Source organism: Cydia splendana, chromosome 1 (assembly GCF_910591565.1).
Source record: "Cydia splendana chromosome 1, ilCydSple1.2, whole genome shotgun sequence".
NCBI lineage: Eukaryota > Metazoa > Arthropoda > Insecta > Lepidoptera > Tortricidae > Cydia > Cydia splendana.
Window position 1 is genome coordinate 16,474,198 of NC_085960.1, and position 15,401 is coordinate 16,489,598.

The 15,401-nt window shown below is 36.5% G+C and overlaps 2 long non-coding RNA genes across 2 annotated transcripts in view; one reads left to right on the top strand and one right to left on the bottom strand.

The window, feature by feature from the left end:
* Nucleotides 1-15,401, top strand: part of LOC134796542 (uncharacterized) — a 341,845-nt gene that overhangs the window by 79,731 nt on the left and 246,713 nt on the right. The window lies entirely within an intron of this gene.
* Nucleotides 4,009-15,065, bottom strand: LOC134798205 (uncharacterized). The gene is made up of 4 exons (XR_010145167.1): nucleotides 13,577-15,065; nucleotides 13,276-13,489; nucleotides 4,548-4,716; nucleotides 4,009-4,123 (listed from the first exon to the last, which is right to left on the bottom strand). It is a non-coding gene; the product is annotated as an uncharacterized LOC134798205 (long non-coding RNA).

Genomic DNA, 15,401 nt, shown 5'->3' on the forward strand with positions numbered 1-15,401 from the left:
TAGCTTATTAGAGCATTTAGGAATATTCTTATTTGACCTTTTGACCGCCAGACTCACTAGACGCGCCTTTTCATACAAACGTAGTCCACATTTTTCTCTCTGGATAATAACATTGAATATTTTGATACAATTTGTTGTATATCAACATCAACTACAGCCATGCCCCTACGTTTGTTTTTTTTTCTACTAATCGACTGTAATTCTTGAATTAAGATTTCTTATACCAAACTGCAATTGGGTATTTTTAATGTATTGGGCTCCCAACTCAACTATAATATTCATTTCGATACAGTTTAGTCAACTATAATGAAATTGACCAATCACAGCTCGCCGCGATCAAGAGGACGAAACAAAACCATAGCTCAAATTAATTATTTTAGGTTGTATAGTAGAAACAATTGGTTCATAAGTCAGAAACGCGCATGTGACACCCTAATATAGCAACATCCATAGACTACGAAAACCACTTAGTATTGCTTGTTAGTCTCCATAGGCTACGGTGGCCAAAATCGAGAAAACAACTGTCTAAAAATTAAATTTAGCGCGGAGCAAGTACCAGGGCCTCATGAGTTACGAGAAGGTGTCGTTGACCACCCCGCCGTAGGGCGCGGGGCGCGGCGGCCGGGTCGCGTACCAGTATGAAGGTATCGCGGCTGTTCGCGAATCTTAGCTGTATACTTTTGGTTTGGTTTGTTTGTATGATTCTACTAGTTTAAAGTATTGTTTTTGTAGACTAGTAGAAAAAGTATTGTATACAATAGTGATATAATCAAGCTTTTCAATCTCGTACCTTACTTAGGCAACTCAGCAAGCTTCGTTGCCTAAACACGGTACTCGACTGAAAAACTCATTATATCACGATTGTATAAAATACTATTTTTTTCAAATTTTTAATTATTATAAGAGTTAGGAGCATTAAAAAAATTGTATGAAATCTGTCTTCCGCTCTTAATTTTTACAATAATCATAAATTCGAACGTAGGGGCATAGCTATATGGTTAATATACATTAAATTATGTAAAAATATTTTCCATAATGTCAATATCCAGAGAGGAAAATGAGGACTACGTTTGTATGGACGGAAGCGGCCACCTCCCTTTCCTCTTAAATAAGAACGTGCCTAAAATGTATTTATTACCTATGCTTTCATTGTACTAATACTGCATATGAGTCGGATTTTACATTTAGAAGCTACAGTGGCGTAGCTAGAGGATATGGCGCCCGGACCGGCGACCGGCCCGGGGCAGACACCAAATTTGCCTCCCCCCCCCCCCCCCACACACACACAAACGAAATGAACTAACGAAAGGGTTACTTTTTTACTTATTAAAGTTTACTTTTAATTTAGACAAATACAGAGTGTATATGTGTTTTTAGGGTTCCGTAGCCAAATGGCAAAAAACGGAACCCTTATGGATTCGTCATGTCTGTCTGTCTGTCTATCCGTCCGTATGTCACAGCCACTTTTTTCCGAAACTATAAGAACTATATTGTTGAAACTTGGTAAGTAGTAGTCGTATTCTGTGAACCGCATTAAGATTTTCACACAAAAATAGAAAAAAAAGACAACAAATTTTGGGGGTTCCCCATACTGAAAACTGAAACGCAAAATTTGTTTTTTCATCAAACCCATACGTCCCTCGCACTTGGCCGCTTTTTTTAGTACATCGGTGGCTAACAAGCTTACGACCCACCTGATGGTAAGCGGTCACCGCTTTATATGGACTACACTCCAGGGATGTTACATGCGCGTTGCCGACCATTTTAAAACTTATACACTTCTTTTTTGAAGATCTCCATACTGTAGCCTCTCGAGAAAAGGGAACTTATTCAACTTATTGTGGAATGAGCTCCCTTTTCTCGACGAATTTCCTCCCGCCCACTGTGAAGGGAATTCCTCTTAAATCGCACAGTGTGCGATCATTTAGGTTCTAGTGTGTGAGGATAAACACTCTGCCTACGGCGAGCGGTGCAGTGATGGCAAGCTGTCACCGTTGGCAACTAGGCAGCATGTCAAACAATAGCCCTCAATGGCCACTCCAGTTATTAAATGCTCTATAGTTCGTTTTTTTAGCATTAGAAATAAGGTAAACAATCTTGATGTGTCTTTTAATTGAAAAACACATTTTTAAAATAAGTTACGGCATATAAGTAACAACTATGAATCTAATACGATCATTTATATTCTTCTGCTTTCATAAGTACTTAATAGTTTTTGATTTATAAAAAGCGTTTTTCAATTAAAAGACATGTCAAGATCGCTTACCTTCTTGCAAGTTCTTTCTAATGCTAAAAAAAACGAACTATAAGACAGTGGCTAAAAAATAACTGCATTCCCGTTGCCAGGGAGGTTTTGGGATTATAATGAGCAACTTTTACTATGGGACCAACCCGGGAATCGCCCTTTGGCTGTTTCATACATTTTGGCTGGTCCATTTTCTATGGGAGGGTAAACTTTTTTTTCGCGATTTCAGGGTTGGTCCCGTAGTAAAACTTGCTCAGTATAATACCAAAACCTCCCTGGCAACGGGAATGTAGTCATTTTAGCCATCCTGTATAGGAATCCCCATCCCCAGTAGGTACTTACTGTCGTCCGATAGACAACATGCCACAGATATTGCAGATATTGTTGCAGCAGCAGCTAATGGAGTAAGTTCCGTCTACTACGGCTCATATGCGCCTGCCGGACAAAGGGCTAGCGATCCATTTGCATAGGTAGTCTCTTGGACAGTCCATAAGATGGTAACTTCCCGACAGGAGACACCTGACGGAAAAGACGCGCTAACTCACACAACTCTGAAGCACTCGGCCCGCTCGCCTTATAAAACGAAAGCATAGCAACTCCCGCCAAATATCCTTCTGCAGCTTGATAGTTTCTGGCATAGAGTATTCGCACTGCAGGATGGTGGGTGGTAGGGCGCTACCGTTGTCTTTCAAGGTCGAGTTCGAGGCAAAAAGAGTACCTAAAAGATCGGCTTTGTCTTTTGAGCTGTGGGCCAGATTACCATCCGCGTTTCACACTTCACAGTGGTGGTAAATACGACTGACAAAAGTTTCCCTACTGTGCCTTTGGCAAGGCGGAGAGGTAGTCTTTTGCCCATTTTGGCGCCCCCCCTTGGACGGCGCCCGGGGCACGTGCCCCCTCCAACCCCCCCTAGTTACGCCACTGAGAAGCTATAAGAGTCACAAATTTTGTACGCATAAGGCTAAAATGAAAAATAAGAATAAAGGTCTCTGCCCACTACACCGTATCATACCATGACCGTACTGTGAACGTATCAGGCACGGAATGTAACGCGATACGGACTACTATGCCCACTACACCGTGTCCACATTGTTTCATATCCGTACATAACGGGTTTAGTGCCCGTAGTAACCGCGTATCATCCCCATAGCATCCCCATAGCATCCACGTATAATCCCCGAAGCATCCGCGTTTCATCCCCTTAGTACCCGCGTTTTATTCGCGAGAGCAAGACTCGTCAGAAAGAGCGAGCGAATAGTTATCAGACTGGTAAGAGCGAGCCAGAAATATGGCAACGCGTTTATAACGGGCATAGAACGGTCACCATAAGCGGTTATAATTCGTATGCTCACCGTTTCGCCGCCTGCACGCACCGTTCTGGCAACGTTGCGTGCCGTGCTCGGAGCGTTCCTCGCCGACAATTTTTGACGGTCCGTGCATGGCACGCGACGGGTATGGTCGGTGACGGAACGGGCTAGTGGGCATAGTCTCATACTTTTTAATACAAAGAATATTTTTTTGCCTGACACGTTCCTACTACGGTCATGGTATGACACGGTGTAGTGGGCAGAGACCTTAAGTGACACCTACATTGAAGCCACAGAACACCCGACTAGGGGTTGGTCTGTGATTGAAGCATGCCGGGGAATGCTGTTCTGTGTGAAGATTATCCGTCTTGAATGTTTACTAGTCTCTACTTGTATAGAAATATATGTAGGTAAATTAGGTAGGTATTTTTGTGATAGTAACACATTTGTGTGATAGGCGAAATATGTATCTATTAAGCTTATTAAGAGCCGGTTTTGTGCATGCTTGCATGCTTAGGAAGTCTTTTAGGAGCGCCTTCTCTAATTTTTCCCTTGATCCACGAGAAGTTTTCTGGAAGAAAAAGAAGGAAATAAGCAAAAGTAGGTTCCTGTGGCAGCGATGGAGTAAATATTTTCACGTGAGTGCAGTCTAGTGCAAACCCATATAGTAAACAATCGCCAGGAATAATATCCATTAAACAAGGCAGCACATTAGAACTAGGTGCCTTAGTTAAACCTAATAAGTATTGCATTCGCAGATTATATATCCCAGAGATAACTACTTATCATACATGACTATCAATCAATAGGTAGGTACATGCATATCTCAATGCACAATACAGCCGCACTCATACTTATTCAAAAAAGTAAAAGTTACTAAGACAGTCCTTGTGGAAAGTCACAGTTTTTTATGTCTAATATTTAATTCAGTGCTCAAAAGAACTTACCTTCTGTTTAAAGCATCTACACACTGCTCGAGATAGGTTCAAGCTTACAGTAGTGTGGCCAATCCAGTCAGTAGTGCTCCAATGGACAAGCCATGATCTTGACTAGTCCCGCGTTGGTAGTTGCCATCAGCTAGCAGGTGTAACTGTTACACACCAGCAGCTGCTGCTGCTGCTGGTGGTGTAGGTGTGCTGCTGGTGTGGTGTATACTGTTAGAACCTAAAACAAATAAGTACCTACTTACAGTACCGGCCAATAATATATCACCTCCATATATGCTTTTACGGTATAACTTTTTTTTATATTTGTAAGTGACTTCCACAGCTTTAGGTAGTTTAGTAGTATTCCTTGTCCAGCGATAAGAGAAATTGGTTTCATGTACTTAATGATTTTTTCATAGAGGTTTTTTGTTTTAATATATGGCCAACTTCATTATTTTTAAAGAGCTTTTTTAGTAATATGCTGAGTCTCTTATTGTAGTTCACAGTATTTCAGTATTCATAATATCTTATACTTACCTTTAAACAAGCAATTCTTGTATATTTATTTATTTATATGTATATATTATATTTCGGGGATATCGGAAACGGCTCTAACGTTTTGGATGAAATTTGCTATATGGGGGTTTTAGGGGGCGAAAAATCAATCTAGCTAGGTCTCATCTCTGGAAAAACACGCATTTTTGAGTTTTTATATGTTTTCCGAGCAAAGCTCGGTCTCTCAGATATTATTTATATAATGACTAGTAAAATATGAAATCTACAAACTAGCCTACTACAAGTTCATACAAAAACACACAAAGGTGATATGTTATTGACCGGTACTGTAAATCTAATTTTGTCAAGTAGATTTTCCCCCTTAGGTTCGGAGGATATCGACGCCCGAAAGCAAACACGTAGTAACCCACAAACACCAAATTGTTCACCAGAGACGAAAAACTTTTCAAGTTTTGAAAAAAAATCATAACTACGTTGTTTATGAACATAACTAACTCAAAATTTGATGTAACATTCAAAATTTTATGGACTTCAAATTTATTTAAATAAATTTAACCGCAAGTTGTTACAAGACCATATTTTGTGGGTTACTACGTTTTGATCTTTTTTACACAGTGCGCAAACTCGCAGTAAACGCCAGTACCAAATGTATGGGATGGCATTTCCTTAAAATTTGTATGGACAGCAAAAACGCAGTAATTCACCTGAATATGACAAAAGATATCCGTAATAAAGTCCTAAACGTTGTGGTTTAGAAATTTTGGGTGAACAAAATGCTGTAACAGTATTTTTTTTCTTTTTGTAAGCAATTTAGAATGCATTAAATGTATTGCCAAAAATTTTACCACACCCTTAAAAATGATTTTAATGGCATCTTAAAGTAAATTGCACGACATTTCAAATGTATACTTATAAAATGTGAAGATGTTTTCAGGATTCATAAACGAAAATAACACATCTATTATGATGATTTGAACTATTAAAATCAATATTTAAAGCATTCTCAAGACCAAACAAAACATAACTTTTGTTTAATTTTCAAGATCATAATTAAATCTTATAATAGTTATAATGTTATTGTAAAACCAACTAAAAAATAAGAAGTGCACTCTGGAAAAGACATAACGTAACGGGAGATCAAAATCTAACCAAAGTATAACAACGACGTTTGATTAAAAAAAAGTGGTTTCTACATTCTCTTATAAAATAAAAGTCCACTTTAGACAAAACAAACTTTCATCAGATACCATAAGACTAAATTTTATTTAAGTGTACCATAAAACCATAAAATCGATACACACACCGTAAATATTGCAATTTTACATGCTTACAATTGAAAAAAAAACTTCCTTTCTTTAAGGCGCTCTTATACTCGAGTTTTACGTTTTCAAGGGGGTGAAGCAGACGAGTGGTAGAACGGGCAGGCGGGCGCCCCGCGCGGCGCACCGCACCATTCCCGCGCAGCACGTCTACGTCCTTATTCTGACGACATCGGTATTCTGAATTGTCAGTTCCGGGATTTTTAGTTCGGCAATTAATATTGAATAAGATTTATTAGTAAATTCGAATTTTGATGAGTACTTAATGAAATTAAAAACCGGACAAGCGCGAGTCGGACTCGCCCTCTGAGCCCACCGAGGGTTCCGTACTTTTTAGTATTTGTTGTTATAGCGGCAACAGAAATACATCATCTGTGAAAATTTCAACTGTCTAGCTATCACGGTTCGTGAGATACAGCCTGGTGACAGACGGACGGACGGACGGACGGACAGCGGAGTCTTACTAATAGGGTTCCGTTTTACCCTTTGGGTAGGGAACCCTAAAAATGGTAGGTAAGACGGTGAGGTCGGTGAGTGTACCTAAATAATTATTAATTATATACAATATGAGTGTATACTTGACTGATCATGTTTTTGTAAAAATCGATTTCGACTGGCAAAACATATTATTTTTTGGCAACCGGGTTTTTTAACCTAATTAGACCCCGCTGAATCCGAAATTGCCGGTTGATTGATCGAATTCTTGACTGGAAGTGAGATAGTTGATATAAAAGGTCCCTTTTTTTAGTTTTTCGTAAATAACTCTTAAACGGTGGCGCATAGCAAAAATTTTCTTAAACATAAGTAATCTGCATAAAATTGCCTACAAGAAAGATTCCGTACAATTTTTCGCTAGGATCAATATTCAAAGAGATATTAAGGCGGGAAAGTTAATTATAATCACTTTTTGAAGGTCTCTTTTTTTAGTTTTTCGTAAATAACTCGTAAACGGTGGCCAACATAAAAAAAAATTGTTAAACGTTAATAATCGACACAACATTTTCAATGAAAAAAGATTTAGTACATTTTTAGCAGGGATCAATATTTAAAAAGATAATAAAGAGGGAAAGTTAATTATAATAAATTCTAAGGTTCCTTGTTTTTATTTTTTCGTTAATAATTTGAAAAGTATGACTCATAGCAAAAACAAATTTTACACAAATAATAAACATAAAATCTCCTACAAGAAACAAGTAGAACACTTTTCGCTAGGATCAATATTTAAAAAGACAAAGCATCCGGTAAGTCAATTATAATCAATTTTAAAGTCCCTTTTTAGTTTTTTGTAAATAACTCGTAAACGGTGTCCCATAGCAAAATAGGTTTTTATGAATAAATAATCTCCATAAAATTTTCTGCAAAAAACATCTAAACACTTTTCTCTAGGATCAATATTTAAAACGATATTAAAGGAAGAAAGTTAATCACAATCAGTTCACAGGTCGCTTTTTTTTCGTAAATAACTCGTAAACGGTGCCCCCGTTGCAAAAAATATTATCCATAAATATTGAACATAAAATTGTCCACAAAAAAGGTTTTGTACACTTTTTCGCTAAGATCAATATTTAATGAGGTATTAAAGGGGGTAAGTTAATTATAATCAATTTCCAGGTCCCTATTTTAAGTTTTTCGTAAATGACTCGTAAACGGTGGCCCATAGCAAAATAGGTTCTTAATGTTAACTAACCCCCCTTGGCTAAAAAGTGGCCTCCATGTTTAAAATTCATTTGTTTATGTAAGATGTCAGTCTTTGGGTCACGAATTTACATGTGTGTACCAAATTTCAACTTAATTGGTCCAGTACTTTTGAAGAAAATGGGCTGTGACAGACGGACAGACAGACAGACAGTCGCACGAGTGATCCTATAAGGGTTCCGTTTTTTCCTTTTGAGGTACGGGACCCTAAAAACTAAAAAAAGTGACATGTGAATTGATTGTAATGAACTTTCTTCCTTTAATATCGTTTTAAATATTGATCCTAGAGAAAAGTGTTCAGATGTTTTTTGCAGGAAATTTTATGTAGATTATTTATTCATAAAAACCTATTTTGCTATGGGACACCGTTTACGAGTTATTTAAAACAACTAAAAAGGGACTTTAAAATTGATTGTAATTAACTTACCGGCTGCTTTGACTTTTTAAATATTGATCCTAGCGAAAAGTGTTCTACATGTTTCTTGTAGGAAATTTAAACATAATTTTTTTTATGTGTAAGATTTGTTTTTGCTATGAGTCATACTTTTCAAATTATTAACAAAGAAATAAAAACAAGGAACCTTAGAATTTATTATAATTAACTTTCCCTCTTTATTATCTTTTTAAATATTGATCCCTGCTAAGAATGTACTGAATCTTTTTTATTGAAATTTTTGTGTAGATTATTAAGTAGTTCAAGTTTTTTATATTGGCCACCGTTTACGAGTTATTTACGAAAAACTAAAAAAAAGGAACCTTTAATATCACATATCTCACTTCCAGTCAAGAATTCGATCAAGCAACCGGCAAATTCGGATTCAGCGGGGTCTAATTAGGTTAAAAAACCCGGTTGCCAAAAAGTAATATGTTTTGCCAGGAGAAATCGATTTTTACAAAAATGTGACCAGTCTAAATTATTCAATTTGATTAATTTTATAGCCTTTTAAAATATGTTTACACAATTTATCAATCGTGACTGAATTCCGGATTGGTTAGATGGGTGTGTGCCTTTGCTGCCCAACTTGTTATAAAATGACAATATGACGGACGAATGTCTGAAATGTCACCGTATTTAAGAATTATTTTGCTTTTCTTCGTAAGTATGTTGAAAAACATTGTGTGTATAACATATTTGCATATTTATACTGTGATTACCCATTTTATGAAACGCCCGCTAAACTAGCACAGGTCCGACGCTGACAGTGGTCACGGGCGTACTGGCGTGAGGAATAGGCGCAAGGTATTGCCGCGTAGGGTGTAATTTAGTAGGCAAAATGTTGAATTCATCAAATGATGAATGAAAAAACTAACGTATCGATAAAAGGACAAGCAATAATGAAGATTTACTTAAAAGCTATCGACTGAAGTAAGTTTCATATACATTTTCGTCCTAGTACTTCTAACATAAGGAAATAAAGACAGTGTTAGGCATGTTTTCAACTTAAGATTCTATCGAGAAAATAATGAGCCGTCGTGTTTCTGACAAGCAATAACGTAGTTCAAGGACTGAAGTTATACATACTAGAAAATAATGCATGAAATCCTTGTAAAAGTCTGTAAATATGGTGACAAAAAAGTGCATTTTACTACACACCGCGCCTTAATAAAAATAATCACTTTATCCAAAATCCCCGTAATATTTTACATGATTACAAACACGTCGACTCACTTTCACCCCCCGAACCGCACTGAGCGCCGGCGCAAACGTTCAAGTAATGGCCGCGATAGTCGCGTTAAAACGAAATAAGGCGCAGAAGTTTAAACCTTACGCCCTACAACAGTGAAGTAATTATTATGTGGTAGTTTTACTTGATCCTTGTAAACGTAGTAAAAGACATGTCTCTCATATTTTAATAGTGTGTGAATTTGTGTTAAACCACTACTCGACTAAACATTATTTCCCACCAAATAGCGTAACTGCAAGACATTCACATTCTTGAGCGGCAAACACGTAGTAACCTACACTTGCGTCAGACCAACGGAGGTTGTAAATTACAAAAGTATAAATTATATGGAATTCAAAATGCTGTAAATACAATGATTTAAATTATGGAGTTTTTTTTTTGCTATTTACTGCGTGTTTGCTGAGTACATTTCAAGAAAAAGGAGAAAAATTTGTGTTCCTATTTTCCCCATTTTTCATCGTATTGGCATGTGGATTCGACCTATCGACGCAGAAAAAATTGGAGATTACAAAAATGCAATAAAAAAAATTGACCTTGTGTGGATTACTACGTGTTTGCTTTCCGGCGTCGATATGAATGTTGAGGTAAATAGTAGCTTAAGTAACCTCTGTTAGTAGGTTAGTAGCATAAGTAAGAGATTGTACAACAGATATCTTAACATGCGTACTAACTTTTACATTTATAATAATGAGGTACCAGTATTGAAGAGTTTAGTAGCGTTGTCATTAAGACGTCTATTTTACATAGAATCAATGATTTCAAATATAATAGGGTCTATGCGAGTGATTCTCAAAATAGTGGCATCTTAGCCTGTCATCGAGTTTTTGAATTAAATGTATGTTTATTTGCTCTTTTTCATATGAAACAAAAATGTATCTAGATAAACTAAAACAATGTTAATCGAGGCCAAGTCATTATTTTTATTTAAATTTAATACTTATATTTATAAAAAATAAAGAGTAGCACTTTTCACTGTAACCTGTCTTGTCCAAAAGCATCGCTCTTCCAGTTTTAGTTCTTTAGATTTTATAAGCACCAATTTATGTAAATAAAATATCATGCTATATAATAACATAAACAATACCTTTTAAAATGTACTTTGCACAGGCCTTATATATATTTTTTTACAACAATATTCACGCACGAAGTTTGTCCAAGGATATTTTCACTGTTAACCTGTACCAACCTGTACATGCGCGGTATTGCATCTGACTCATACACAGAAAAAAATATTTAGATCATAACTATCGACGAGATACCTCCAATTCTAATAAAGGCATGCAATGATGAACTAACCCCACCGCTTACTTTATTAATTAACCAGTCCTTCCACGAATGTAGTTTTCCAGACAAATTGAAAATAGCAGCTATCAAACCAATTTAAAAAAAAGACGGAAAGCAAAGTAACCTTGCCGACTACAGACCTCAAAAATATTCGAGATGCATGGCCGACCGAATTTATAATTTCCTAGGAAAGTTTAACTTGTTACAAGAAAACCAATTCGCTTTCCGCCAAAATCGATCAACCGCCTTAGCTGTTTATACATTTATTCAAGGAGTACTAGAACATCTTAAAACTAAAAGCTATGCAATTGGTCTTTTTTTGGACATGTCTAAAGCCTACGACAGGGTTTCACACCCAATACTGCTCAACAAACTGTATGAAATCGGGATCCGTGGCAATGATTATAACTGGCTAAAATCATACCTCAACAATAGACAACAGTACGTACAAATAGATCATTACCATAAAGACTCCAACCAATTAATGAAACTATAATCTAAATGGCACACCATCAACAGCTCTATCCCCCAAGGCAGCGTATTAGGATGTCTGCTGTTCCTAATATATATAAACGATCTTCCTAAAATAACCAACCATAAATGTATCATATTTGCCGACGACATCACTCTCCTGTTTAAACATGACAACAACTCTGACGATTACTCTCATATAAAAGAAACATTCACCAATATCTCTGACTGGCTACAGGATCACAACCTAGTAGTAAATACAACCAAAACAAAACTTATGCAATTTAGGCCCTATCAGAAAAAACGTACTTACCGATCTAACACCGCTGTTGCAGGATTTAAATATAAATGAAGATACTGAATGCACTTTATTAGAAATAACTATAGACAATCATATCAACCTGAAAAAACACATTGCTAAAGTTCAATCTAAACTATCAAGTTTTATTTTTGCTCTGGGCATTCTGAACTCAAACACACATACAGAGTGCGCTTTGTCCGCTTACCACTCTTACGCCCAAGCCTGGTTACGTTATGGTATTATTCTATGGGGCCATAGCAGTGACGCCCACGATCTCCTTATAGCCCAAAAAAAATATGATGTGTCCGCATACTAACCAATATACGACAAACAGACAGTTGTAAGAAACATTTCACTAATCTCCAAATTTTAACTCTCCCCTCTCTCTACATCTTAGAAATTTCTACTTTTGTCATGAAGAACACACAGTTATTTGAGTTTTGTAAAAGTGCACGTCGTAACAATAACCTCATCCCCCCGGAACCAATTTTGGATATTTACAAAAAAGGCCCTTATTTCAGAGCAATCCTGATTTATAATAAGCTGCCAAACGATATAAGAAATATAAAAAACCTTAACCCATTCGTGTCAAAACTAAAACTACTTTTAATATCGAAGGCATACTATTCGGTCCAAGAGTTTATGGAGGATAAATTTTCATAAGTATAAGTACTACTAATAATTATTAATTCTTAACAATATTATTAACCCTTTTTGTAAATATAAGTTAACATAGGACTCACTTAATACAAGAAATAAGCTAGGATAAAGTTGTTATTATTTAGGATTTTTATTTATCTTATGTAACAGTATTATGTATTGTTACAGTTAAGTAACACTATTTAGTTTAAAAAAATGTTCCATAAATAACTAGACATACGATTAATTTGCAATGCCCTACCAGGGTGCCATGTGTTCTAAAAAAAATTATTGTAACAACTTTATTATGTACCATGGTTCTATTCTATTCTATTCTATTCTATTCTATGGCAAAATATTTGGTAAGTATCAAGCTAACCACCGTGGGGTACCAATGGTACCATTATGACCCAAGTGTCGTAGTTTCGTAGAGACAAGTGGTTAAAGGCAGATATCTGGGGTTTTGTAACGGAATGTTAACTTTAACTTGCCTCGATTATTTTAAGAATTTGGTATGGGGCCTAATGTAATAATATCATTTTAATATTGTTTATTCATCTATGCTAAAAGCAAGACATTCGTATTATTATCCGTTCAAGGGAAAAAATTAAAATTAATATATTTTTTACTGTAACCTGCTTAACTTTAACCTGTGTTCAATGTATAGGTTATTGTATGTCTTGAAAATAACTTCTTCATTTTCCGTTCCCTTTTGAAAATTTGGGGTACTTGAAGTGGTAAAACATATTTTTCATTATTAAAAGTAAAAAAAATACAAAAAAAAATTTTTCATTATCTTTAACCTGTCGATGCCACTTTCCTGAGAATCACTCATGCATAGAATGCATATTAACTTTATAAGAAACACTGCAATTTTATAGCTTTACCTTTGAGGTGTTTTGGTAGGTAACCCATCACCGTTTTGAGGCTCGGCGTTAAGTTCGGCACATAAGTAAATGCACTGCACACTCCTTACGCACTCTGTAAATATGCCGAAACTCTTCGTCCGGCATATCAAATGGGCTGCAAGCGTTTTTAAAGCTGTTTACGAGATTTTTCTTCAACAGCAGCCGCGAGTAGGAATAATAAAATATGACTTCCCTGCAAAGAAAATATTGACAATATTATATACAGCGGAACATTGTAACTAATAACTCTCAATATAATCATAGAAAAACGGATATTTACCTGTAATTTATACCGTAAAATATGATTATTCACTACTTTTGCTTTCACGACAAGGCTTATCGTCATCTAAGAAGCACGTAAGTAGTTAAATTTAACTAAGTTGAACTGTCAAAATGGGACAATCTGTCAAATTATCCACATGTTATCCAACGACCATGTTACGCAAATTGTCTTCTATCATCTACCGCTGTCAAATGTGGATAACTCCATATATCGTCTGCAACCATAGTATGGATGATAAAATCGACGATAACGGCCGTTTTATCATCACCTGTAGCGAAACGCTACATCTGTCTACATCTGTGTGGAACTACCGAACTGTGGCTTCAGTTTTTTTTTGTCAGGCCGTGTTTCGCTGTTGTTGATTCACGCGAATACGCGTAGGTGACGCTTATATCAAAAACTCGAAGATTCAAAACTCGAGATTGCCAACCTGTTTTACAAACAAATAACTGCTGGCTGGATGTAATAAAGTGAATCTTTAGGCATATTTTGAAAATATTTTTTATGGAATGTTCGAGAAAGAAAAGATTGAAATTGTTTTTAGGGAGATGGTTTGTGGATTTTGTGCTGAAGAGTCGTTCGTGTTCCGGGGGTGTTTTTTTTAACCAGATTGGCAATTTATATCCAGTTAGATATTTAATACGAGGTTTTTAAAAGTGAGCGGAAATCCACGCCGTGCGTGCCGTGCTAAGCACTGGTGGAGTGAAGAAACCTCATCGTTACCGCCCGGTCTGCTGCTATAGGCGCTTGCTAGGAAGCGAGTGAGGCTTACCTCGGGTCTGCGGCCATACGCGCTCGCCAGGAAGCGAGTGAGGCTTACCTCGGGTCTGCTGCCATACGCGCTCGCCAGGAAGCGAGTGAGGCTTACCTCGTCGGCCTGTTTGAAGACACCAACTTGTGCGCCATCCATGCAAAACAAGTAAATTCGAATCCAGCTACCGGCACCCTTGCGTGCGGGGGGCGTCCACATTTGTCCCCTTTACCCTTTTACCCCTGAACGTCAAGACCACCTTTATCCCCTTTCCTGACTGAAATTCAAGACCGTAGTATTTTAAAATTTTAACGTTAGTCTTCCAATTCCAATTTTTATAACCAGCTAATTATTTGTTGTGTATTTTGCGCCATATTTTTGTTTTGCCATTTATTATTTGTTGAATATCTGTTATCCGCATATTACAAATCCTCAAAATTCAAATTGCCTCATTTGACGGGTGGTATAAATAATCGGTATAAAATTTAGGTATCATTCACCCAACGTGTCAACCATCATCGTCCATACTATTCGCCACATTAATACATTTTTCTTTTCAGCTAAATTTTCTGCCGTATTCTTTTTTTTACCTTCATGTTTACCCCCCTTATGCGGAAGGCAGACAACTACCTAATACTGTGTTTTAAATAAGTTTAAACGATCAAAATAGTGTTTTTGGTGAAATTTATAAATTTCAAAATGTATACAGGGTGTGACCGCTAACTCATTTTTTTTGTAAAAAGTTGATAAAAGTTTTTTTAAATTATACGTGTTCAGCAAATTATATTGTTTTACTGCACACCATATTGCGAGATAACACTGATAACTACCTTGTCGTACAACCTTGCTAGGCCCGCAGTTGGGCATAAGCGTAACATTATTGCAGGTGACTGTGCCAAATTTTTAACCAACTTAAAAAAAAAAGGAGGAAGTTATCAATTCGACCGTATTTTTTATTTGTATGTGTTACCTCATAACTCCGTCATTGGTGAACCGATTTGGAAAATATTTTTTTTGTTTGCAAGTAAGTAGTTCCATTCCAAGTTGGTCCCGTTTTTATCAAATCCCTGT